Source organism: Dama dama, chromosome 4 (assembly GCF_033118175.1).
Source record: "Dama dama isolate Ldn47 chromosome 4, ASM3311817v1, whole genome shotgun sequence".
NCBI classification, from domain to species: Eukaryota; Metazoa; Chordata; class Mammalia; order Artiodactyla; family Cervidae; genus Dama; species Dama dama.
Genome location: NC_083684.1, coordinates 55,727,775 through 55,752,841, shown reverse-complemented (window position 1 = coordinate 55,752,841; position 25,067 = coordinate 55,727,775). Strand labels below are relative to the sequence as shown.

Genomic DNA, 25,067 nt, shown 5'->3' with positions numbered 1-25,067 from the left:
TGTTCCCCGTGGTATTTAACACACCAGGGATGCCAGTCAGTCTAATATTTGCCTCTGAGCTGCCTCACAGTTCCTCCTGGACACTCAAAGTTAGCTAGAGAAAGAGACTTCCCATCTGTTCTCCAAGGCAGCTCATTGTTCCAGGAAAAGTTTGTTCTGTTACTAGAGAGAGAAAGCCAAATTCCAGTCTTGGACCAGCTTACTATTAGAAATAAAGTTCTTCACCTAATTAAATTTAATTTAACCTTCATCAATCCTCCCTTTTTTAAAAACGTTTAGCATTTTTTGTATCCACATGATATGTCTCTTGTTTTTCCCTATCCAAATCAGCAAAATTATCCTCTTGTTATATTTCAAGAAAAACTACAGTTATTTTCTATATCTTCTTTTGACAACAAACATATATCCTACTTGCATTCCAGTCTCTTCCCATTTTTAGTAACTGTAAAACATTGCGTTTCTAAAATCCCTTAAAACTCAAAATAGGAAACAAGCAATTGAATTGGATTTCTTTTTACGAACATTAGGTTTCATAAAGTATATGACAGACATATTTCCCAGCATAATTTTTCTTTAGGTGGTACAAGATGTGTGTTTAATAAACACATTTAGTGTTTTCACTCATAAGAAGGTAAAGATAAATAAACATGGACTTGTTCCGTAGCTTTTCAGTATTTTATCTCAAACTGATTTCAGTCTTCAGTGCATTCTCATCATTTTACTGAATTTAGCAAAATCCTAAAGTTCTAAATTCCCAAGAATTCGGAAAAACAAAATATAATTCTTTTAAAGAGTTTACCTAAAAACGTCTCTACCGTTTATCTCTATTACTTATGACAATACCATCATAGTTAATTTTCTTGCAGTCAAATTTTGTAGCAGATAGGACTTTTTGACTCGCAGCAGAACTAGGTGCAGTGAAAGTTGATGACAATGTTGGTGACTCGTGTCTCCATTAATTCACACGCGGTTAAACAACAAACTAACCTGAGGTCCATACCAGAAATGGACTTCATACTGAACATTTCCCAGATTATGTGAACCTTAGAAATACTTTATTTGTAAGCGCTTACTTTTCTTTAAGTCAATTAAATGGAGCTCATTTGGAAATGAATCTCAGGAATGTTATCTAAAGACAAACACACAAACTGAGTCATACATGTATTTAGATAAGAATAGGTCTCATTTTTTTCATCAGCCTTGTTTGACTGTTTTCCTTTCTGCATTTTCTCACTTCTCTGATTAAATTTATTCTTTTTTTTTTTTTAGCGGTGTGCTCAGAGCAGAGGGCCTGAAGAAATGGCTTGTCTGTTTATAACACACCCGACAAGAATCTGGGTTCACTGTGACGAGGGGCACAAAATGTGTGGCCTTCCTATGAGCAGAAACCTGACAGGTGTAGAAGAAAAAAATAATAATAATAAATTTATTCTTTTTTTTTTTTTTCTAATCTCGCTGCAAGGCATGTGGGATATTCATACCCCAACCAAGTATTCAACCTTCACCCCTGAATTTGACTGGTGGAGTCTTAGCCACTAGACCGGGAGTGAAGTCCCTACATTTATTCTTTGGTGCAAGTTTTTTTACAGACAAAAGGCAGGCAGAGGACTTGGCTGGGGGATTATTCTGGGAAAGCCTCAGAGGGTCCTGCTTGGTTACAATCCGTCCCTTCCCTGGTCTGCCCCTGGCTGGAGTTTCAGCTCCAGGAGAAGGAAGTCAGCACAGAATCGGGCAGACCACATGAGCCTTCAGATATCCTTTATATCCTTAGAGTGAAGGCTGTACGTTGTTAGGGGCCTCAGTGATAAAGAAAATGCCTGCAACGCAGGACATTGCAGGGATCACGCATCTGATCTCTGGGTGCATAAGATCCCCTGGAATAGGAAGTGGCACCCCACTCCAGTATTCTTGCTTGGGAAAGCCCATGAACATAGGAGCCTGGTGGACTAGTCACAAAGAGCAACTGAAAAGGCCCACAGGTCATCCATTGTCAGGAGGGTAGAGGTGGTGTGTTGCTGCCAGCAGCACAAATTCTGTTTCTCAATTTTTGTTCGTGTTAGAGCAAACTGTTGTTGAGGAAACAAGAAAGGAAGGTAAGCTGGTGATCTGTGTCTTCTGAATACTATTATAATCTTAGGGATGTCTCCCCCGGTTCAATCAGTCTTGTTGGTTAGGCAGGCAGAGTTGGGATGTATAAATCAGAAGGAAACTGAAATCTTAGCCGCAAACATCCCACAATGATGAGTCCTCTTACACAATAATGCATGATGCTGTCTTCTTAAGACTTCACAAAGATAGCATAGATACCGAACTGACACATGAATAGATATTAAGCCATGATGACTTCAGCTAGTTGGTGACCACACTTCTTAAAGGCATATATAATCTTATTCCTTAAGCAACTCATGCCTAACTGGTTCCATGTCACCAAAGCCATCTGGTGGAGGACAGATAGCAGCAACCATTTGACTAGGTGTTTAAGCAACTCACTGAATGGCCTCTGGACCAGCCTCAATTCATCCACTTGTAATTTATTTTCTACAAATGTCTATAACATCTCTGTGAGAAGGTCAGCAGCTATATATTCAAGAGTTTCTTTGAGCTTGTTCTTGGTTAAATAAGTCAGTGTCTCCATGCTGAACAAGTGAGCATTTCTGTTCCTTTCAGTCTAGCTCCTCAATTTACTTGCTCTGACAGACATATGGGAAGTCTCCATCTGGAAGAGGCTGTGTCTTGGCTACTCCTTTCTGTGCGGATGGATACACTACTTTGTTGCTATCTACAGTACTTTCTTGACTGTATATGAAGTGAATATAAGAAAAAACTTTTTATACTTTTATACTGTTTTCTTCTAGTGGATCTAACAAAAAAATTGTAATATACACTACTTTCCTGGCCAGTAGTGGATATAAGAAAAAAGCAGCATAAGGATATTTTGAAACTACTGGTTTCTAGTGGGAAAACAGGAGCTTAAATATGGTGGGGAGGAGGTGGTATGAAATCTGGGAGTAAGACAGGCTCCCATGTCCATGGAATTTTCCAGGCAAGAATACTGGGATTGGGTTACCATTTCCTTCTGCAGGCGATCTCGCCTACCCAGGGATCGATCCCGAGTCTCCTGGTGCGTCCTGCATTGGCAGGCAGATTCTTGAATACTAGTGCCACCTGAGAAGCCCTAAGACAGCCTCAAGGATGGATCGTGCAACACAGGGAATATAGGCAATATTTTGTAAGAGCTGTAAATGGAAAGTGCCTTGCAAAATTGTCAACAAAATAATTTTAGAATTTAAAGTGAAGGGAGTTGAGCCTGAGTGTGAGAGGAAAGGCTTCCTGGACTCGAGCCCAGGGGAAGTGAGGGAGGCCAATGCTGAGAGGTCTTGGAGTGGGGTCTAGAGTGTGGGACAGAGGGCAGGCTTTCCAGGCTCCAGCTGGGACCAGGCTGAGAAGGGCAGGATTTCTCTCAGAGGGGGTCTGGCTGGGGCCTCCAGCATCTGGAGAAGCTCTGTAGGAAAGCGAATGCCCACCTTGGAAGTCAAAGTCATGCCTCAATCGCGTCTGGGAGATGCTGATACATGTGAGTAGGTGAAACAAACTGAGACCACAGTGGAGGGAAAACGGATCCAGGGTCCAGGGAAGGGGTGGCACCGAGGACAGAAGCATCTGGAACACAGGGAGAGGCAGGGAGGACAGGGTTGATCTAGGAGTGTGCAGAGCCAGAAGGGCATGTGACACACCAGGGTTCTTGGAATCCTGTCAACAGACATTGATAAGAGGCCAGACAGGATATTCAGACAAGGTTTTATTGGAGCTCTGGGTGCATCAGGAAGGAAGTCCAACAAGTGACAAGATCCCTTGTTTGCTCCTGGGGGTGAGGGGATGTCAGGGCACATGTGGGAAATCCGCTCCATTAAATGGGGTGAGGGCGGGCTGGGTCCAGCGTTGGGCGGGAGGGCTGAATGCGAGGTCTGTGCAGCCCCTTGGTGGGGCTGTGTGCGGGCATCACGTCCAGGACCCCACTTTAGTTCTCCAGCTCTGAAGGGGGGACTGGAGTTTTGATCTTTTCTTTATGATCTGGTGCATCACTTGCCCCCACTGCTCGTGAGTGTAGTGATTGTTAGCCCCTTGTGGTTTCCTTGCTGTCTGTGGCTCAAGAAGCTGTGTGTCCACGAGGAAGCACTGCAGCCCAGGTCCCAGCCTGTCTGAAATCTAGAACCTGGAGAGCAGGGAGGGGGAGGGAATGGAGGATGGGGCAGGCCTAGGAGTGTGCAGAGCCCAGAAGAATCTAGAAAAGCCGGGGATGGGGGACGAGTTTAGGGGGCGAGGGGTGAAGAGAGGGGCACTGCCCTGAGGGGTGGGTGGGACAAGTCAGGGAGAGGAACAACTCTATTCGGAGGGGACGGACGGGGCTGCATCCCCAGATTCCGTTCTTGAGGCAAAGAGGCCTCAGGTGCATCCAGTGCTGTTGGAACCGCCAGCCTCCTGGGCCCCGCCTTGGGAAGCACAGAGCATCTTGGAGTCCACACCCTGGTCCACACGCTTCCCCTCCGGGCCGGTCCTCACACTCCGGGGGCTCCTCCGTGGCACAGAGCTTCTCCTCCTCTCTGTTCTGACCCTGTTCTGTCCCTTGATGACTGGCGCCCGGGCCCTGTGCGCCCCGACCCCTCTCGGGGCCGCCCCGGCTCCTGTGGCCGCTCCGCTGAGATCGGGAGTCCGGCTCCGCAGCCCCGAGTCTGCGCCGCAGCGCCGCGCCTGCTCCCGAGGACGCCTCCTCAGGGCTCCCCTCCGGAAGCCCCGTTGGGCCCCTCGCAGCCTTCCACCCCACTGGGACTCAGGTCCCTCAGCCCTCCTGCCCCCAGGACCCTGTTCTTCCAATGGCTCCTGGCTTCTTTCCAGATCTCCTTGCCAAAATTGGGCCTCTGTGTCCTGGGGCCAGATTACATCTGAGAGAGAGAGTTTTAAGAGAAATGGAAAAACTAGCTTTACTGCTTTGCCACACATGGGGGACCAAGCAGGCTAATGCCCTCAAGATCGTGTCCTGGGACTTCCAGTCGTCCAGTGGTTTAGAGACCATCTTGAAATGCAGCGGATCTGGGTTCAATCCCTGGTGGGGAATCTAAGATCTCACAGCCCAGGAGCAGCTGAACCCTCGCCCCACAGCTGGTGAGTCTCTTTGCTACAAGCAAGATCCCACCAGAGGTAGGGACTATCCCGCACCTGCAAATCAGAACCAAGGCAGCCAAATAAAGAGATCAACAAAATATTAACATAAATAAAAGGCTGTGTGTCTGGTCCTGGAGGGGTCTGAAGCGTCTTATGGTGTTCAAGGAGCAGAGCCTGATCAACCCGAGGACGCTCTTCTGTTGGGTCTGTGATGAGGTCATGGGCAGCAGCAGCATCACCCTTGTGGTTCCAGCCGTTCTCAGGTCTTCCTGCTTGTGGATGGCATAGTTCACTTCTTCCATCTGGCAGGGGTTTCAGATCCTGTAAAAGGGGTCAAATAGGACATTTGGAACCAGGACGGTTCAACATATTTATTGATAGCCCTTGAGGAAGAGCTAACAGTCCATGAGTTTGTTTAATAGCTACGATATTATTATTTTGACTTCGTTGACAGTTTCCTTTCTTTCTGTATTGTCTCACTTCTATGATTAAATATATTCTTGACTGAAGTTGTTTTTCATAGATACAAGGCAGGTGCACATGGGTGGGGATCTATGAAGGCCTCATAAGTTCGTTCTCCGCTCCAGTTCCAAGGAGAGTCAACCTATGTAATTTGAGGAAAGGACACAAGAGCTGGAAGTAATCTCAAGTTCCAAGCTTTGGTAGCATCAACAGTTTGTGTTAAGGAAATATTATTTTTCTCTTTGATTGCCTTATGATAGCCCTTGGACCAACATTTGAAAACCATGAAAGCATATTACCATGAAGATAATGATTAATGATTTGTGATATTTTCCCAAAGAGTCTTCCTATTTTAGAGGGCAACAAGGAAGATGAGTTTTTGAGTGTTTCCATCTGATAAATATGTAGTGTCCCAGTGGTCTTTGCCGTGAGGCTAGAGCTTGAATTGTCTCATTCACAATTAGTGTTGCAACTAGAGTAAGCCTGAGCTAGCAACGAAGAGCCTGTGCTCCATCAAAGACCCAGCCTCCAAGAACGAGTAAATAAGTCAATCATAAAACTACATGTACAAAAGAGAGTCTCAGACTGAATTCCAGAAAACAAGGAACCAACACAATTTTACCCCCAGGAAATCCAGGCAGGCCCAAATCCTGCCATTTGATTTTGCTTGCGGATTTCTCTCTTCTAAAGGGCCCCAAAATATGAGAATTATTGCAAATGTCAGGACACAGTCATTTTTATTTACCTGATAAGGCTGCTCAGAGTTAAACATCTCTAACTTCTGGAGAAACCAAGAGAGAGAAAAGTAACATATTACCGTTTTACTCACAGAGAGCATTTATTCAATTGCTGTCAATCATTACTAGCTTGAGGGGAAGGGCTGGGGTTTATCAGAAAGCCAACAGATCAATAATATTTGAGACCAAAAAAAAAAAAAAACAAAAACCCATAAACTTTAAAACTATATTTACATGTTGACTCAGTATTTCATCTTTTGTTAAACACGTTTATAATACCAGCAGGTTTTTTAAATGGAGATTTAAAATTCTCTTATCCAGTTAGTTGCCTGGTATAATGTGAAATTGATCAGACATCAGTGCTTGTCAAAATGGTCTCCCCTATGAATCTTCTTGGGCGATGAAGACCTTTTGCAAAACCATCAGAATATAGTAACTGTGTGCGACTGACTTAAAGATTGAAAGACATGGTGACGCACCTGAGCAGAATGTGATGGGTTAAGAAACTTGGTCACAATAACCAGAACTGTGACTTGGTAGCAGAACTTGGTATGCCCTGGTAGGTCCTAATTATGACGTAGGGACCTACCAGGTTTCTAGGAATTCCATAATTTTTTTTAGCAAGTCTCTATTACTAATATCCATCCCACTTTAACCTGGGAAAGCTTCTCCTTCACTTGATAATGCTCCCCATGGTGTTTAACATACCGGTGATGCTAGTTAATCTAATATTTCCCTCTGAGATGCCTCACAGTTCCTCTGGAACACTCAGAGTTAGGTAGAGAATGAGACTTACCATCTGTTCTCCAAGGCAACTCAATATTCCAGGAAAGTTTGTTCTGTTAACAGAGAGAGAAAACCAAATTCCAGTATTGTTGTAGCTTACTATTAATAATAAAAGTCATTTACTTGATTACATTATATTTAATTGTAATCAATCCTGAACTGTACACAATTCTTGCTAATGTCACATCATGAGAAATGCTGGGCTGGAAGAAGCAGAAGCTGGAATGAAGATTGCAGGGAGAAATATCAGTAACCTGAGATATGCAGATGACACCACCCTTATGGCAGAAAGCGAAGAAGAACTAAAGAGCCTCTTGATGAAAGTGAAAGAAGAGAGTGAAAAAGTTGGCTTAAAGCTCAACATTCAGAAAATTAAGATCATGGCATCAGGTCCCATCACTTCATGGCAAATAGATGGGGAAACAATGGAAGCAGTGAGAGACTTAATTTTTTGGGGCTCTAAATGACTGCAGATGGTGACTGCAGCCATGAAATTAAAAGACGCTTACTCCTTGGAAGGAAAGCTATGACCCACTTAGAGAACATATGAAAAAGCAGAGAGTTTACTTTGTCCACAAAGGTCCATTTAGTCAAGGCTATAGTTTATCCAGTAGTCATGTACGGATGTGACAGGTGGACTGTAGAGAAAGCTGAGCGCCGAAGAATTGATGCTTTTGAACTGTGGTGATGGAGAAGACTCTTGAGAGTCCCTTGGACTGCAAGGAGATCCAACCAGTCCATCCTAAAGGAGATCAGTCCTGGGTGTTTATTGGAAGGACTGATGTTGAAGCTGAAACTCCAATACTTTGGCCACCTGATGTGAAGAGCTGACTCATTTCAAAAGACCCTCAAGCTGGGAGAGATTGAGGGCAGGCAGAGTAGGGGACAACAGAGGATGAGATGGTTGGATGGCATCACTGACTCAATGGACAGAAGTTTAGGTGGACTCTAGGAATTGGTGATGGACAGGGAGGCCTGGCATGATGCAGTCCTTGGGGTCGCAAAAGGTCAGACACGACTGAACAACTAAACTGAACCGAACAGAAAATGTATAACAGATAATATTATATTATATTGTATTCTATATTCTATATTCTATATAATCTATCATATAACATATACATTATATGTTATATAATATACATTATTGAATTATATAATGGTGTTTTACAGTATATATAATAAGTAAAATATAATATGATAATAAAGTATATATAAATATACTTTACAGACAGTAAACTGTATATAGTAAAGTATAATGATAAATATTATTTTATATATTATATACTTGTTGTATATGATACTATCTGATATATCTTATATTATGTATCATATATCATATATTTTATATCACATATATTTATATGTGATATATATCATAAATATTCATATAAATATTTATATATTATATTTATATAAATATTATATTTATATTTTATATAACATCCAATTTTTACATAAATTTTTATTCATATTTATTCAATAACTAATACTTTAATAGAAATATATATTACATAAAAATGTGTTATTAATTTATATATAAAATATATTTTTACATATTCATATATATGGGTATGTTACAACTTATAGTATACAATTATTTAGATAGTTATATTTATGTATATAGTTATATCCAATATTAAGTATATATCATGTATATAATATATACAGTTATATAGAAATATATATTATATGATAAAAATAGTTATATATTATATTATGTAATAATAAAATAATGCATATATTACATATAGAAAATATATTATATACCAATAAAGTAATTATATTTTATGATTATATAACTGTATATTAGATATTGTTTATTAATTAAATATTATATTACACATATTTAATATTATATAAATATTATATTACATTATATATATGTTACTGTTCAGGATTATATTGAATTAATATACATATTTGTTAAATAGACAGTATATTATTATAATAAACATAAGTTACACTTTATATATTATATAAATTAATATGTATTTGATGATAATGATGATATTGTATTAATATTAATAATGATAATATATATGAAACAATACAATATTATATATTTCAATATATATTCTTATATGATATTGTGTGTTATGTTACATACATTATATATAATAATTAAATTAAAAATACTCGGCATATAATAATATTTATTACATATGTTAGATATTTTCATATTTTATATAGTTATATATAATCCATTTCAATTATCTATTAATATTAAATGGTGTTGTTTATATATTATATACATAATACAGGATATTTATATAGAGCTACAAAAATTATAATAAAATAATAAAGTATATGTAAATATACTTTATATGGATATAAACTAAAGTATATATAATACAGTAAAATAAAAATTATATGTAATATATAATATACTTTGATATATAACATATATTTTAGATGGTATATATTATTATATATCACATATCAATATTATATACATATAATAGCATTTATTATATATTTAAGCAATATATGCACAATATATATATCAATTTTACAACATATAAAAGTTGCTTTTATATATAATGTATGTACATAATTCTTATATATATGTAATTACTTTATATAATATATCATATAGCAATTATATATAATGAAATATAAGATATAAATTAATTATATCTCTACATGTATATATTATATATTTATACATAAATTTATATGTATAATCCTCTATATAAATATGTGTTTTATTATTAACATATATGTGGTATATATTCATTGTACTTTTGTATAAATTCTATGTTTATATTTTATATATCCTAAATATATTAAATATAGACTTATTAATATGTATAATATTATACGTAATGGTAATACATATTATATATATAATTTTTTAATAAGTATACAATTGTTTAATGAAAATTTAAAAAATTTTCATGAGATTTTTATAAATAGAAGAAAAAGTTTACATATCAGATATAAGAATTGTAATATAATAATATAATATAATTATAATATAATACACAATAATTATACTATATATACATACATGTAATATATTTATATTTTTATATATTTATATATTCCTATGTCATTATGTCATATATTATTGTATTATTTTTATTCATATATTATGTTTTCATTTTCATTTCATTTATTTATGCTTATTATTTTTTATTATTTTATCATTATTTCTTTTTAGTAGATGTTAAATCATATCGCATTTTTAAAATGCCTTAAAACTTAAAACCAAGAAACAGGCAATTGAAGTTTTTTATCAACAGTAGATTTTGTAACCTATAAGTCATACATATCTTAGGGCACAATTTTCCTTTATGTCGTACAAGATATGTACTTAATAAACTCAAATATGTCTGTGGTTTTCCATAAAAGGCAAAGATAAGTAAACATAGACTTGGTCAGAACTCAATGTGTCAGTATTTTATCTATGCCATTTATCTCAGTTATTTATGACAATATAGCAGTGTGAGTGAACTTTCTTGCCGACAAATGTTGCAATAGGTGTGCCCTAGTGACTTGCAGTAGAACTAAGTACACTGAAAGAATGTTGCTGTCTCCTGTCTCTAGTAATAGACACAGTTAAACAGGCTAAAATGATGTCAGTACCAGACAAAGACTTCTTGAACATTTCCCAGATTCTGTGACTCAGAAATACAACAGTTGTAAGCGCTTATTTGAAGTCAGTGCAATAGAGCGCATTTAGAGCTCTATATATGATAATATATAATATAATCTCTAGTTAGTAATCTCAGGAATATTATCTAGAGACAAAGACACACTGAGACATACACACGAGCAGAGATCTGTTCCTCATTTTACATTTCATGAATCAGGCACTGCAATTAAACTTGTCAGTTCATGAAAAACAGAGAGAACAGTCAAATGTACACACTTGAGGTCAAAGGCTTTTTCTTCCCTCCACCCACCCCCCTCTCCCGGCTCAGTTGCAATTCTAAGTAAGCCAAGGCTGAGACACAGGCAATGTGGGCTGTGTTTGTATTAATACTTAGGGACATGGTGAGGCTGAACATCAACTTTCCTCCTTGGAATATCTTTGTTCTCTCAGGGTAGGTGTTCTAAAAAAATGAAGTGTGTTATCAAGTCACTCTCTCCAACAGCACATGCAAAAAAAAAAAAAAAACAAAACAAAACAAAAAACCTTTTCTGAAATTTCAAGAGTTTCATCTCAACCATTTTCTCCAAAGTCTAAAGAATCTTGTGACTACATAGTGTTAAACTATTTTGTCCTTATTGATAGGTTTAAACGTATGGCTCGACCAGTCTTCCAAAATGTGTCCTAGGAGGTTATCAGAGGGAATCAAAGGAGCATTTCTCCTTTCTGATCAGACACACATAAACCAAATGCAAACCAGACCTCATTACCTGGTGGAAGTCTTATACCAGGGGAAAGACCAGAAAGCATAAAGCTCAGAGTGGCTGCTTCCAATTCCTGTCAAGTCTTTGCTAGACAAGCAGCCGAGGGTTTGGGGCGGACACGTGAGGCCCCTGTTAAAGCTCTGGTATTGGCAGAGCTGCCTGAGCCAACACTAGACTCTCCAAAGTACACTGAAGCCCACAACCACCTAGCCAAAGCACAAGGGGCCATCACACCTGAAAAGGGATGGTGGGAATTGCCAAGTGGCAAATTATTGGTGCCGGAGGAGCTGGCACCCACCCTGGTAAGCCAAACACACCAAGCGACCCATCTAGGCCATGATAAACTGGAAGAGCTCATTTGAAAATATTTCTTGGTTCCCCGCCTCTCTTCCCTATGCAGGACAAAATCTCAGAATTGCACTGCCTGCTCACAGGTCCATGCTGCCTCTCAGCACAGACAGAAACCTCCAGGGATTCAACTAAAAGGCACGCTGCCCTTTGAACACCCGGAAGTGGACTTCACTGAAATGAATCCTCACCGACACTACCGTTACCTGCTGGTCATGGTGTGTGCATTCTCAGGATGGGTAGAAGATTTTCCTACCCGGACTGGAAGAGCATCAAGAGTCGCCCGGTGCCTGCTTAGGAAGACAGTTCCCAGATTTGGATTTCCTACCAGCATTGGATCGGACCATGGCCCGTCTTTCAGAGCTGATTTAGTATAACCAGCGAGCAAAACTTGAAACATCAAGTGGAAATTACATACAGCTTATAGGCCCCAGAGTTCTGAGATGGTGGAATGAACCAACTGGACACATACAGAGACGCTCTCCCAGTGGATCTCAGAGACTGACTGCTCCTGGGGGGACTTGTCTCCGACGACTCTGCTCAGACTCAGGATGACCCCGTGATCCCATGGCTCTTCTCCGGACAAAATTGTGCATGGGAGGTCGCCTCCCAGAATGAAACAGGTATCAACAAATTTGCCTCAGGTAAGGGGAGATGAGATTTCACAGCAGATGGAACAACTGGGCACGGTCATAAATCAGGGAATGAAGTTTGTACAAGAAAGGGTGCCGTTCCCCCTTGGGGAGCAGATTCATGAATGTGTGCCCGGGGATCAGGAGTGTTCAAGCACTGGAAACATGACTCGTTGGCCCCACACTGGAAGGGTCCGTGTACTGTTGTTCTAACCAGCCCGACTGCAGTTGAAGTTGCAGATGTCACTCCCTGGATCCATCACATGAGATGATGTGCACATCAGAATAGAGCATATCACACAGACCTGGAGGACACCGAGGGGACAACCCAAAGGACCCCACTGATCCCCGGGAAACCAAGATCATCTTAAAGAAGAAAAAGAGAGGAAGCTCTACAGGCAACTGCTGCAACAAACACTTGCTGGTATCATCTTGAAACTAACCTCAGTTTCAATACAAAGAGGGACCTGTGCTGTCATTAAAGTTCAATGTTGTGTATATATTCCTGATTTGTCTGGCTATAGATCAGCCACCCTAGATGACATGAAAGGTCAGTTAAAAGTTATGTCTGGTGATAATCTTCCATTTTGAACTTCAGTCCTATTTTGGGTGAAGGGTGATTGGTGGAAAACTATATTTAGCATTGTTACAGTTGCCTTGATAGTTCTGCTTTGTGGACCCTTTATTTTATAAAGTATTATGAACTTTGTAACGCAAAGGTTGATGTCGTTCTCCCAAATTGGAGGTTGAAGAGCCAGGGTGCAATATATCCCTGTGAATGATGCTCATACTATGAGTTAGGAGCATCAAGCGCGGGGGGATGAAAGAGAAAACAGACAGAACTGGCTCCATTTGAAAGCAGGGCTCCATCTTGGGCCGGACTGTGGACTTTGAGCTCTATGCCCAGTATCTATGGAAACAACATGCCAACTGGAAAACCAGGCCCCCTGGAAGGAAGAGCCCCAGGGCTCGTACCTAGACTCTCTGTTGCTGGAAGAATACCCTAATTATCTGTGTAACCAAATAGAATCATAAATTCTATTATGCTTATTGGGGTATGACCACAGACCTATTGATAATTGTCCACTGTTAGCTACCTAGGCTTAAGGCATATGAATCATGGGTTAACTTTGATTGTGTCTTTCTTTTCCTTTGTTCAGACTAGTTTCAGGGAATTTGGGGAGCTGGGTTTGGGCACGTACACTTAGGGTATAACAGGTTTTCAGAAAAACTGGTCGGGGTACTTGGCTAAGAGGAGACTGCCTTGGGCCCGCTGGTGTAAAAAACTGCGCTCCACTATCTGAACTGTCCTTCCGAGTGAGTTTGTATCCCAGAACACGTGGCTATAACAGCACAAGTAACACAGGGACCGAAAAAGGGCTGTGACAGACAGAGGCCAGAGGAGGCACATCCCACAATAATTTGAGGCAGTCAACTTATGTCTGCAATAAACACCCCTAGGGCAAGGACTTAACCTGAGATGTGATGAGAAAAATCTGCAAAAATACAGTGACAACAATGGAAGTAAAGCTAGGGAAGTTCTAGTAACACAAAACATTGAAAAATAGAACATCGAAATCCTGGTGAAACTTATCTAACATAACAGTGAAAACTGCAACCTCTAACTGGGGATTTCCTGCTGCCCTTTAGAGCCCTTTGTTCTGCCCGTCGTCCGAGTCCCCGGTCGGGAAAGAAGACTCCTCGCAACAATGCAACTCGCAATAGGGGAATTTATTACTGACTCGAGCCAGGGCCTCCTGCCCTCACCAGGTGTGTGAGGACGAAAGGCCCCGAGCCCCAGTTCCCTCGGGTATTTATTAGGTCAAAACAAGCAGCAGGTAGTTGGTGCAATCGGATTGGTTACACAGTGGGTAGTTGGCATAAGTGGATTGGTTACACAGTTGCAAGGTAATTTTTGTTGGCCCAACGTGGGGCTTTCAGCTTTCCCCTGATAGGTTCCCTTTTCTCTGGCTAGGCATATGTTGATTGGCTGGCTCTAGGAGGCCTGATTATTATGTTACCCTGGGAAACCAGGCCACTCCTAATCTAGGCTGCCTGCCATGGCGTTAGCGGTGACAGCCTCACATTTCCCCCCCCGTCTGTTGTTCAAGTAGAGGAATCTTCTTTACTCTGTGAAATTGACTGATATTGTTGTCTCAATACCATAATTTGGATGGTATTTAGGTGCTCCCTAATAAATGAGACCAGACGGTTTAAAATGCATGGACCAAAGGTCAGTAACAATATTAATACTATGAGTGGACCCAGGAGGGTGGAAATCAAAGTGGTCAACCAGGGGGAGCGCTGAAACCAAGATTTAAACCAGCCTTGTTGGGCTTCTCATTTTCTCTTTTACTGGGCTAGTCCCCCTCTTACTTTTTAGAGAGATTTTTGTACCACCCCTGAATGGTCGATATAGAAACAGCATTTTTTTCTCAGTGCTGCACATAATCTTCTTTGTTGCAGAAACAGCAAATCTAAACCTCTCCTATTGTGTAACATTACTTCAGCCAAGGAGCTCAAGGATTCTTGGAGGTGCGAAATGGACTGTTCCCTTGGTTTTGCAACCCCAAGCGGCGCAATAAAAAGAGTCAATTTCTCCACATTTTTCATTTTGGTTCTGATTCCTTTCCCCCCCCAGGCAGACATAGACAGGCACCTGTTTGTAGTACTGTGGGCCTTTTTGCTCACAGTTACAGGTGAACAGACCGAAAGAGCCGTGGGCAAAGAACTTGGTCAGTTGGTGGGGACCAAACCCATTACCGTCAGCCACCAGCATGCACAAATCAAAGGTCAGTACTGGCCACCATGTCCCTTTGGGGCCACGTTGGAGCTCGAATTAAGCACTTCTCCAGTCTCAGGATAGTAGATCACCTAAGTCAGGTTAGCTGGCTGATGGGGGTTGTGGCTGGTTCCTCCTGGGCCGATGAAAACTGTTATCAGCAGGAGAGTTAAGAGGGCTCCCGTCGTACGAGTTTCAGTTTCAAAGGATTTGACGGGTGAGGTCTTGCCTCCCATTCTGCTTGCATCTTCTCTTGTTCTTCTGGGGTGGCTTGCCGCACGTGATTGCAGTGAACCTAGGGCCCGATCTCGTCAACTTTAACAGCAGTAGGAGTGGTAAGGAGAACAACATAAGGGCCTTTTTATCTAGGTTCTAATGCTTTAGATTGGTGTCGTTTTACCCAAACCCAATCACCCGGGCCAATATTATGTGAGGGGATGGTCCCCTTGCTTGGACCCTAGTGTATCTCTTGAATTAATTTCTAAACATGGCTATGTACCTTACTTAATGCCATCAGTGTTTGTTGAAATTGTCCCAAGGTAGAGGGTGTTAGGCATTTTTTTAAAAATATAAGACACACAGGAGGGGGTCTTCCATACAGAATCTCAAAAGGGTTAGGATTTAGCTTATAAGGGGTGTTACATGCTCAAAAGAGCGCGAAGGGAAGGAGGGTCACCCAGTCCCCGCCAGTCTCTATTACCAACTTTGTCAGAGTTTCTTTTAGGGTCCAATTCATTCTCTCAACCTGTCCTGAGCTCTGGGGATTATATTTACAGTGTAACTTCCATTTTGTCCCCAGAGCTTGGGCCAGCCCTTGTACAATCTGGCTCACAAAGGCAGGTCCGTTATCTGAGCCCATAGTCACTGGCAGCCCATACCTAGCCACTATCTCCTCTAAGATCTTTTTAGCAACCACTGTTGCTGTCTCTCCCTTAGTGGGGAAGGCTTTTACCCACCCTGAGAAGGTATCTACCAGAACCAACAGATAGCGATACCCGTACTTGCCTGGTCTTACCTCAGTGAAATCTATCTCCCAATGTTGCCCTGGCTTTTCCCCTCGGTACCTCGTTCCCGAGTGCTGCTTCTTCTCTGCCCTCATCAGCTGGCACGCTTCGCAGGCTTGAATTATCTCTCGTACAGTGGCATTTTGTCGAGGGAACCTCAGGCAGGCTGTCTGGAGAAGAGTCAAGGTCTTTTTTTCTCCCAAGTGTGTAGTTGTGTGCAGGTGTTCACATAGGTGACGACCCAGGATGGCAGGCAATATCAGGTTGTTGTTTTGATCTCAGTACCATCCATCTTTGTTATTCTTCTGGAGGGTGGTATCTTCGTTGATCCAAATGAGGTCGGGGAGGGAATAGTCGGGGACTGGAGGCAGAGTCCCCATACCAGGAGGTGGAAGTCTCATGGCTAATATGGGGGCGGCGTAGTCTTGGCTGGCCGCTTTTAGTAGGGCCTGTCTGAGTGTCTGGAAAGCCTGTTTCATTGGCTCAGTCCAAGTCCAGTTTGGGGTCTCTTTACTTTCCTCATATAAGGGCCGGGCCTTCTCAGCAAACTCCATGATCCATAGTCTACAATATCCAACAGTCTCTAAAAACTCTCTCACCTGGCGGGGGGTCTTGGGCTCTGGTACCTGCAATATTGTTTCTTTTATGGCCTGAGTTAGCCACCTTTGCCCCTGCCTGATCTTATACCCCAAATAGGTGACCTCTTACCGGGACATTTGCACCTTTTTTGTGCTAGCATGATATCCCAAGGTGCCTAGAGTCTGTAAGAGGTCACCGGTGGCACGGCTGCATGCCTCCTCTGTGGTTCCAGCCAACATAAGGTCATCCACATATTGCAGCAGGTTGACCTCTGGGTGGTCAGTCCGATATTCATAGAGGTCTTCACTCAAAGCCTCATTAAACAAGGTAGGGGAATTTTTGAACCCTTGTGGGAGGTGGGTCTAAGTTAGTTGTACTACCGGTTGGCCTTTCCCCTCAGTCCACTCAAAGGCAAATATTTCTTGGCTCTGGGCCGCCAGGGGTAGGCTGAAAAAAAGCATCTTTCAAGTCCAACACAGTGTACCAAGTGTACTCAGGCAGCAGACTGCTCAGGAGGGTATACGGGTTGGGGAGAGTAGGGTGTATGTCACTCACCCACTTGTTGACTTCTCGTAGGTCCTGGACAGGTCTGTAATCCGTATTCCCCGGCTTCTTTACCGGTAGTAAGGGGGTGTTCCAAGGGGATTGGCACTGCTGGAGAACTCCGGCATCTATGAACCGTCGAATGTGGGGAGTGATCCCCCGCCGAGCCTCCTGGCTCATAGGATATTGCTTTACCCTCACAGGAGTCGCCTCGGCTTTTAGTTCGAGGACGACCGGATGTCTCTGTTTAGCTAGTCCCATTCCTGCTGTTTCTGCCCATGCCAACGGGTATTTCTGGACCCACGGTTGTATATCTGGTGCTATAACCTCTGAGGGCTTAGGCACAAAAAGTCTGTATTCATCTCTTAAAGCTAGAGACAAGACATGTATTGGCTGTCCAAGTCCATCCCTGACTGACATTCCCCCAGGGTCAAAATGGATCTGAGCATTAACTTTAGTCAACAAGTCCCGTCCAAGTAGAGGGGCTGGGCATTCTGGTATCACCAAAAACGAATGGGACACCTGATGGGTCCCCAAATTTACTTTCCATTCTGTGGTCCAACAATATTTTTTTGTCCCCGTGGCTCCCTGCACAAAGCTGGTTTTCTTAGACATTGGTCCCAGTTTTTGATTTAAAACAGAGTGTTGGGCGCCAGTGTCCACCATGAAGCCAACGGGTTTCCCCTCTACATGTATGGCTACCCAGGACTCGGGGAGGGGTGTCGAGTCTTGACTCCCCTAGTCACTGTCTTCCCCCGCATATAGAACTCGAGTTCCAGGGGAAATTCTCTCTCTGGGTTGTTCTTTTCTTCGGGTCCCTCTTAGGGCACTCGTTTTTCCAGTGCCCCTGTTCTTTGCAGTAGGCGCACTGATCTTTCTTTAGGTCCTGCCTTTTTGTTCTCTCTGTTTCTCCCGTCTGGGGGTCTTGAGGCTCTCTCAATTTTGTTCTGGCCTTCATCCCTTCATCCCCGCAAAAAGAATCTTGGTTAGCTCTCTCTGGTTCTTCCGGTTTTCTTTTGCCCTATGTTCCCTATGTTCTTTCCTGATCTTCTCAGCTAGTTCCTTTTCCTCCTGACGAAGTCGTTCCTCCCTTTCTTCGGGGTCTCCCTATTATTAAATACCTTTTCAGCTGCTTTCAGTAAGTCTTGTATTTTCTGCTCTCCTAACCCCTCTATCTTTTGTAATTTCCTCTTAATATCTGGGGCTGCCTGATTCATAAACACTAGTAGAACTGCAGCGCATGATTCCTCAGCCTGGGGGTCCATGGGTGTATATTGCCTAAAGGCTTTCATTAGCCTCTCTAGGAAGGCTGACGGGCTCTCAGTGGGCTCTTGCCTTACTAAATTTACCTTTGCCAAATTTGTCGGCTTCTTAGCTGCGGCCCGCAGGCCAGCCATTAGAGTCTGGCGGTACACTCGGAGACGCTCCCTACCTTCCACTCGCTCAAAATCCCAGTTAGGCTGCAACAGGGGAAACCCCTCCTCCACGAGATGAGGCTGGGCGGTTGGTCTCCCGTCGACCCCCGGGACCCGTTTCCGTGCCTCTGCCAGGATTCGCCTCCGTTCTTCCGTGGTGAAGAGCACCTGCAACAGCTGCTGGCAATCATCCCAGGTGGGGTTATGAGTGAACAAAATGGGAAAAGGGCCAGTATTGCTAGGTTTGCTCTCCGTCCGGGTTAGCTGGTCTCACCCGGACGGGGAGTGCCTGTACAGTAGATGAAGGTTCCCCATGATCCTGCTCACCCCTATTTCCTCTATTTTTTCTCCGGGGTCGGGATTCCCTTGTCCCTTCTGATTCACTGGGGGGAGGGGGGGCTCTTCCCCCCGGAGGAACCTGCAACGGAGGAGGGGCATATGGCGGGGGCCTAATTTCTGTCTCCAAGTCAATCAGGTTCCGGTCCGAGGATTCCTGCAAGACCGGTTTTGGGCCCTTATTCTTTTTAGCTTCCTCTGGGGCAGTGGGAGTTTTCATAACCAGGGCCTGTACATTAGGAGAATCAGGGAGTTTGTGAACAAAAGGTTTTAACCATTCAGGTGGATCTTTTACTAGATCTTGCCAGACCATAACATATGGGACTTGGCTCGGGTGGCCCCAGGGATCAGGAGCCATAACTTTTTCTTTTTCACTGCCCGAATAATAGAAGGTTGAAAAGTTTCTTCTGAAGGCCATCCAACCTGGAAGGCAGGCCACTCTGCAGAGCAAAAGGTTATTAATTTACTCTTTGTAACCAGTAGCGACAGATCATACGCTCTAGCCCTGACATCCGAGAAATGATCAGTCATGAGAGAGAGTGAGGTAGATTTTCTTGCCCCATAGCGAGAGTCAGAAGAAAGTCACCGAGAATTACCACCAATAAATCTTATCGGGAGTGGTGGCGGCCAGGAGGTTGGGCTTGTGGTATGCTTTGTGGAACTATTTGAGTGCCTTAGTCGTTGCACGGAAGTTTTCTTGCTGGGGGCGGGCACCCTAAGGGTTTCTAGCCCGTTCCATGACCCCCTTATCCTTTCACGGGAGTCTTCCAGTGGCAGGCGCCCTATCGGCTCTTAAGTGCCTGTCCCGTGCCCACACAGACGGGTTTTTATTTGGCCAGATTCTCGGTTTAGAATACGAGAAAAAAAGAAAGGAGTTTCACCCTCTCGGGCTCCCGTTACTGGGGCTGACTTGTTGGGAGGCCTTCAGAATCCGCCAGGGAGTAGCCCTGGCCGGGACTCGTCAGTTGCCCCGACAACTGTCTGCCTGTTCACTGAAACTCTCAGAAACAGAAATGAGGCTCCAAGGCTTTATAGGAAGAAGTAGACAACGACACACCAGAGAACAATGAGACAGGAGACAATGCCGGCAGTTACACAGAAAAACACACAGACAAACATACATCGGCCGATGACACAGATCCTCAGGAACAAGGGTCACCTTACCGTATGGCGTCCACTGTTCCCCAGATTCGGGCTTAGGAGAGGAGGTCTCCTTCCCTTCCCGCAGAGCTGGCTGCCTCCCAGCGCGCTCGCTGGCTGCGGCCTCACGCCAGCCGGAACGGCCAGTCCGTTCCCTCATGGAAAGCTTTCCCTAACGCCAGACACCTTCCCGCTTCACAGCAGGGCCCCGGCTTTACTCTGGTCTTTTTCTGCGCCAGACACCTTCCCGCTTCACAGCAGGGCCCCGGCTTTACTCTGGTCTTTTTCTGCGCCAGACACCTTCCCGCTTCACAGCATGGCCTTGGCTTTACTCTGGTCTTTTTCTGAGCCCGACACCTTCCCATTTCACAGCAGGGCCTCGGCTTTACTCTGGTCTTTTCCTGCGCCAGACACCTTCCCGCTTCACAGCAGGGCCTCGGCTTTACTCTGGTCTTTTTCTGCACCAGACACCTTCCCGCTTCACAGCAGGGCCTCGGCTTTACTCTGGTCTTTTTCTAAACCTGCCTGAGCACCGGTGCTATTCCCTATCTTTTTTTCCCCTTTGTTCCAAAAAGCGTTCTTCCCTGGTCAAGGGATCCCGGACGAGCCACCTAATGTTCTGCCCGTAGTCCGAGTCCCCGGTCGGGAAAGAAGACTCCTCGAAACAATGCAACTCGCAATAGGGGAATTTATTACTGACTCGAGCCAGGGCCTCCTGCCCTCACCATGTGTGTGAGGACAAAAGGCCCCGAGCCCCAGTTCTCTCGGGTATTTATTAGGTCAAAACAAGCAGCAGGTAGTTGGCGCAATCGGATTGGTTACACAGTGGGTAGTTGGCATAAGTGGATTGGTTACACAGTTGCAAGGTAATTTTTGTTGGCCCAACGTGGGGCTTTCAGCTTTCCCCTGATAGGTTCCCTTTTCTCTGGCTAGGCATATGTTAATTGGCTGGCTCTAAGAGGCCTGATTATTATGTTACCCTGGAAAACCAGGCCTACTCCTAATCTAGGCTGCCTGCCATGGTGTTAGCCGTGACAGCCTCACACCCTTTAGTGCCATTTTTGTATGTTACTTTTTGCTAAAGAATGGGCTGATTGCTGCTCCTTCAGCCAACATAAATTCAGGGCTCGGACTGAGTGGAGCAGATGCGCCCGGAAAAGCTGAAGTTCAGACAAGCTGAAGCTCAGAGAAGCTCACTTTCTCGGCATGGAGATATTTATTTCTTTTACCAAGACCAAGCTAATGAAAACTCTTCAAAATGAACTTGCTGATGTTCTTACTGAGAAATTAAGTGAATTTGTAAAAGATGAGTTACAGAGTTTACAGAATGTCTTCTACAGAATTATGGTATATCTAATGGAGCAGGCTCTGATGCTCCTCAGATGGCTGGTTAAACACCTAGTTAAATGTTTCATCGGATGGGCGCTAGAGAAGATGGGTTCCATGGCATGGAACCAGCTGGACCTGAGTTCTTTCCAGAAGAGGATCTTTTCTATATTTAAGGCGATGTGTGGTAACAAGCGATCTGAAGATTTTATGGTTTAATCTCTATTTATGAAAGAGTCTTTTGGGCCTAGACAAGAGAACAACAGTCTCAAAGGCCCCTTGCTGAATCATCTAACTTCGGAGAAAACGAAACAGAGCTTTAGTTGGGCCCTGATGATCCAGGCCGGTTGCATCTATCTGGGACTTATCGCCGCCTGTCGGGAAACCTTCCAACCCCTACACCCGTCCAGAAGACTTATCAACCCCTGCCTACAAAAGAATACTACAAAAGAATTCTAACTACAAAAGAATACTACAAAAGAATTCTAGCTACAAAAGAATACTCAAAGAATCTCAACAAAAGAATACTCAAAATATCCTGCCTGATTAACGTGTGCCTTATCGCTTCCACAAACCACCCTATAAGTATGAAGCCTCCTGGATCCCTCTTCGTGCTCACCCTGGTCATTAGGCCGACTGTCAGCCCTCCTTGCCTGAATAAAGACAGCCTACTTCTGTTGAGGGCGGCTTTCCTTTTCTGCCTCGCCCGAACTGTACCTTACAATTTATCTAAGATTAAAGATATAAGTAAATGCAGTGCACTGGATGGTCTGTTTCTTTGGCGGGATCTGTCTGATGTCCAGCCCAGGGTTTCTACCATGGACCCTAGCCTGGGAGCGGGTCTCCAGCAGGAGAAAGTGCAGGGGTGGGGGTGGGAGTCGACAGGAGCCCTCTGTCGGGGGTGGAGGCCAGGGTGCTAGAGTGCACATCTGGCTCAGAGAAACGGGAAGGGGAGTGGACGTCCGCAGGCTCACGTTGTGGACTTGAGACCAGACAGGTTTGGAGAAAATCCAGCTCAGTAGCAGAACAATTAGAGAGGCTGCAGTGGCACTGGATGGTTTGAGAAGGTAATTTCTGAAATCAAATCACATCCCAATCAAGATGTATACCCGTGAAGCCCAGAGGAGAAATGGGCGCCTAGAGGATAAAGTGGGGGAATGAAAGGGGCAGAGAAACCTTCCACAGGCTTCCTGATGTGAACGTTTTAGGCCCAGGGCCACAGGAGGCCCAGATCTGGCCTGTCTTAATATATTGTTCCGGCTTTCCCCAGCGGTCCAGTGCTTAGGAGTCCAGCTGCCAATATCAGGGACAAGAGTTCCGTCCCTATTTCAGGAAGACCCCACACGAACAGTTGGGGCAAATGATGCACAAGATAGGAAAGCAGATCAAAAACCCAATCACCACCTGCCAGCTGGAGAACAAAAGCGGAAGCCTGGCTGTGATGCCTGCACACACCCCACCAAGGGTGTGGGGAGGGGGCCAACCTCGATCTCACCCCTCCAGCCCAACCCCAGACCCAGCCTGCACTTACCCCACTTAAGGGACCACATTCCCCCGCATGCCCTGACACCCTCCCCCATCCCGCTGGGTTTGGGTCGGGGAGTGGTCAGTCAACCTTTGGACAGGTGTCCACCAACTGCCCCCGGCCTGCCGGCGTCTGAAATAAAGCAAACTTTCCTTTCCACCAACCTAGCCGGTCCACTGGTTTGAGTGCGGAGCCGCCAGACCCACCACACTTCTTTCGGCAGCCGTGTGAGCTTACCAGATGACATCCGCCTTCAAGGAGATGCAGTGGAAGCACCTTTCATGTGCTAAGGACACAGACATCTCACACCTTCTAGTCCTTTCCTGGGGTTCTGAGGTAACCCAGTGCTCATTGACACATTTTCTTTCCAAGTTCGAGTCAAGAGACAGGCCCGTCAGTGCCCTCAGAGACTCCTGCAGTGAAGAAGCTTTGGGAAATGTATCTCCCGGCATCTGGAGTCTCTGCACGGCTTCTGATGGCCACAACGTGCCCAAGAATTCGGGTGCAACCACAGTAGCCTTAGCAAGCTTTCTCAGCTCTGTGAAGACACAAGTACCTCCAAATCTGATTCTCACACACATAGCCGAAATTCCCGCAGTCCAGACCCCCGGCTAATAGAGACCACCTCCAGAGCTCCAAACACACCCGGGTTATTCAAAAAGCAATACTCAGCTGAGGGCTTGGCCCCACACCACCGGGCACTTCCTGGTGCCTCTTCAGAAAACCACCAGCTCTCAGCTCTGCCCTAGACACGCCCCCTTCAAGAGGCCACAAGCTCTTCCAAACCTGGCGCTTCCCCTGGGTCCCTGCACCCTGCGCGGTGCCTCTCCTCATTAGCAGAGCCCTGAGTGACTTTCAACTTCTGTTTCTAATGACACTGGCCTCTCTGCAGAGCCAGTGAGGCACCGCTATGAGTTAAGACGCAGGCACAGCCTGAGCGAAAGCAACGAGATACTCATTATGTTTTGCAAGAAAGCGAGAATGACTTTATTTATGTGTTAAAGGAATTTCTTAAACTGATTTGTCTGCGTGCAATTAAACCTATTTTGAAGTTTTTAACAGGAAAGATTTCCGGTGCTATGAGAACCTGATTTCTCCTTTACATTGCACACAGATGTCCCATAGGTTGATGAAGCGATAAGTAGAAATCCAGTTTAAACAACGTTTGAAACGACTTGGAAATGATTTGTTGAATGATACTTGACGTCCTTGCCGCATCTCCCAAAAACGATCAAATGAACTATGAACGAGAATTGAAAATATTTGAAAACAGCATGACTTCTATATGGTTTGGTTATTTTTTTTTCCATCCCTTCCCAATCCAGTTTATGTAGACACATTTAGTTACATGTTAGGAGGGACAGTCCCCATACAAAAGTACTCAATAGCAAGTAGATATTTTCACCCTAAATTTTTACCCTTCTTTTCCTGTAGTTTCTTAGAAAATACTCCATTTGTAAATTTGAATTTGGCTGTCCATTTTGAGTCTTCTGGCTCCGCATTTTGAACACTTCCATTTTCTTTTTTCTGTAGAGCCTTGGAGGGTCTCTTTTCTCTTGTTTTTGCCTCTCAAATTCTTGTTTCTTCGCAGCACATGTAGCTTGCTCCTATTCTTCCTGTGCCTTTTGGTTTGACGGTTTCTTTGGATTGTTTAATAGAGTATATTCTCGTGCTACAATGGCCTTCTGAGAAAGCCAGTTCAGCGGGATTTTGGCGGTCTTCTGGCAAAGACTGCTCACCTTGTTCTAACCAGGACTGGTCAGCTTTTCTCAGCTGCCTGCTGAGTCTTTCCTCTCCAGCTAAGTAGAGATGGTGCAGGTGGTCAGGGTGTTAGGGGAAGCGCAATGATTCCACCCTGGCCAGGCACCTAGTAATCATTGCCATGAGTTGTTTCACGACAGGAGATTCTGGCAAGGAACAGGGAGCTAAT

The 25,067-nt window shown here is 43.9% G+C and overlaps 1 long non-coding RNA gene and 1 other non-coding gene across 2 annotated transcripts; one reads left to right on the top strand and one right to left on the bottom strand.

Moving 5' to 3' along the window:
* Positions 1–1,268: 1,268 nt before the first annotated feature.
* On the top strand, positions 1,269–1,398 carry LOC133055360 (small nucleolar RNA SNORA11). The gene has a single exon (XR_009692645.1). It is a non-coding gene; the product is annotated as a small nucleolar RNA SNORA11 (small nucleolar RNA).
* Positions 1,399–6,374: 4,976 nt separating this feature from the next.
* LOC133054420 (uncharacterized) lies at positions 6,375–21,011 on the bottom strand. Its single transcript, XR_009692440.1, has 3 exons — positions 20,311–21,011; positions 7,156–7,198; positions 6,375–6,403 (listed from the first exon to the last, which is right to left on the bottom strand). It is a non-coding gene; the product is annotated as an uncharacterized LOC133054420 (long non-coding RNA).
* Between the last annotated feature and the right edge of the window lie 4,056 nt (positions 21,012–25,067).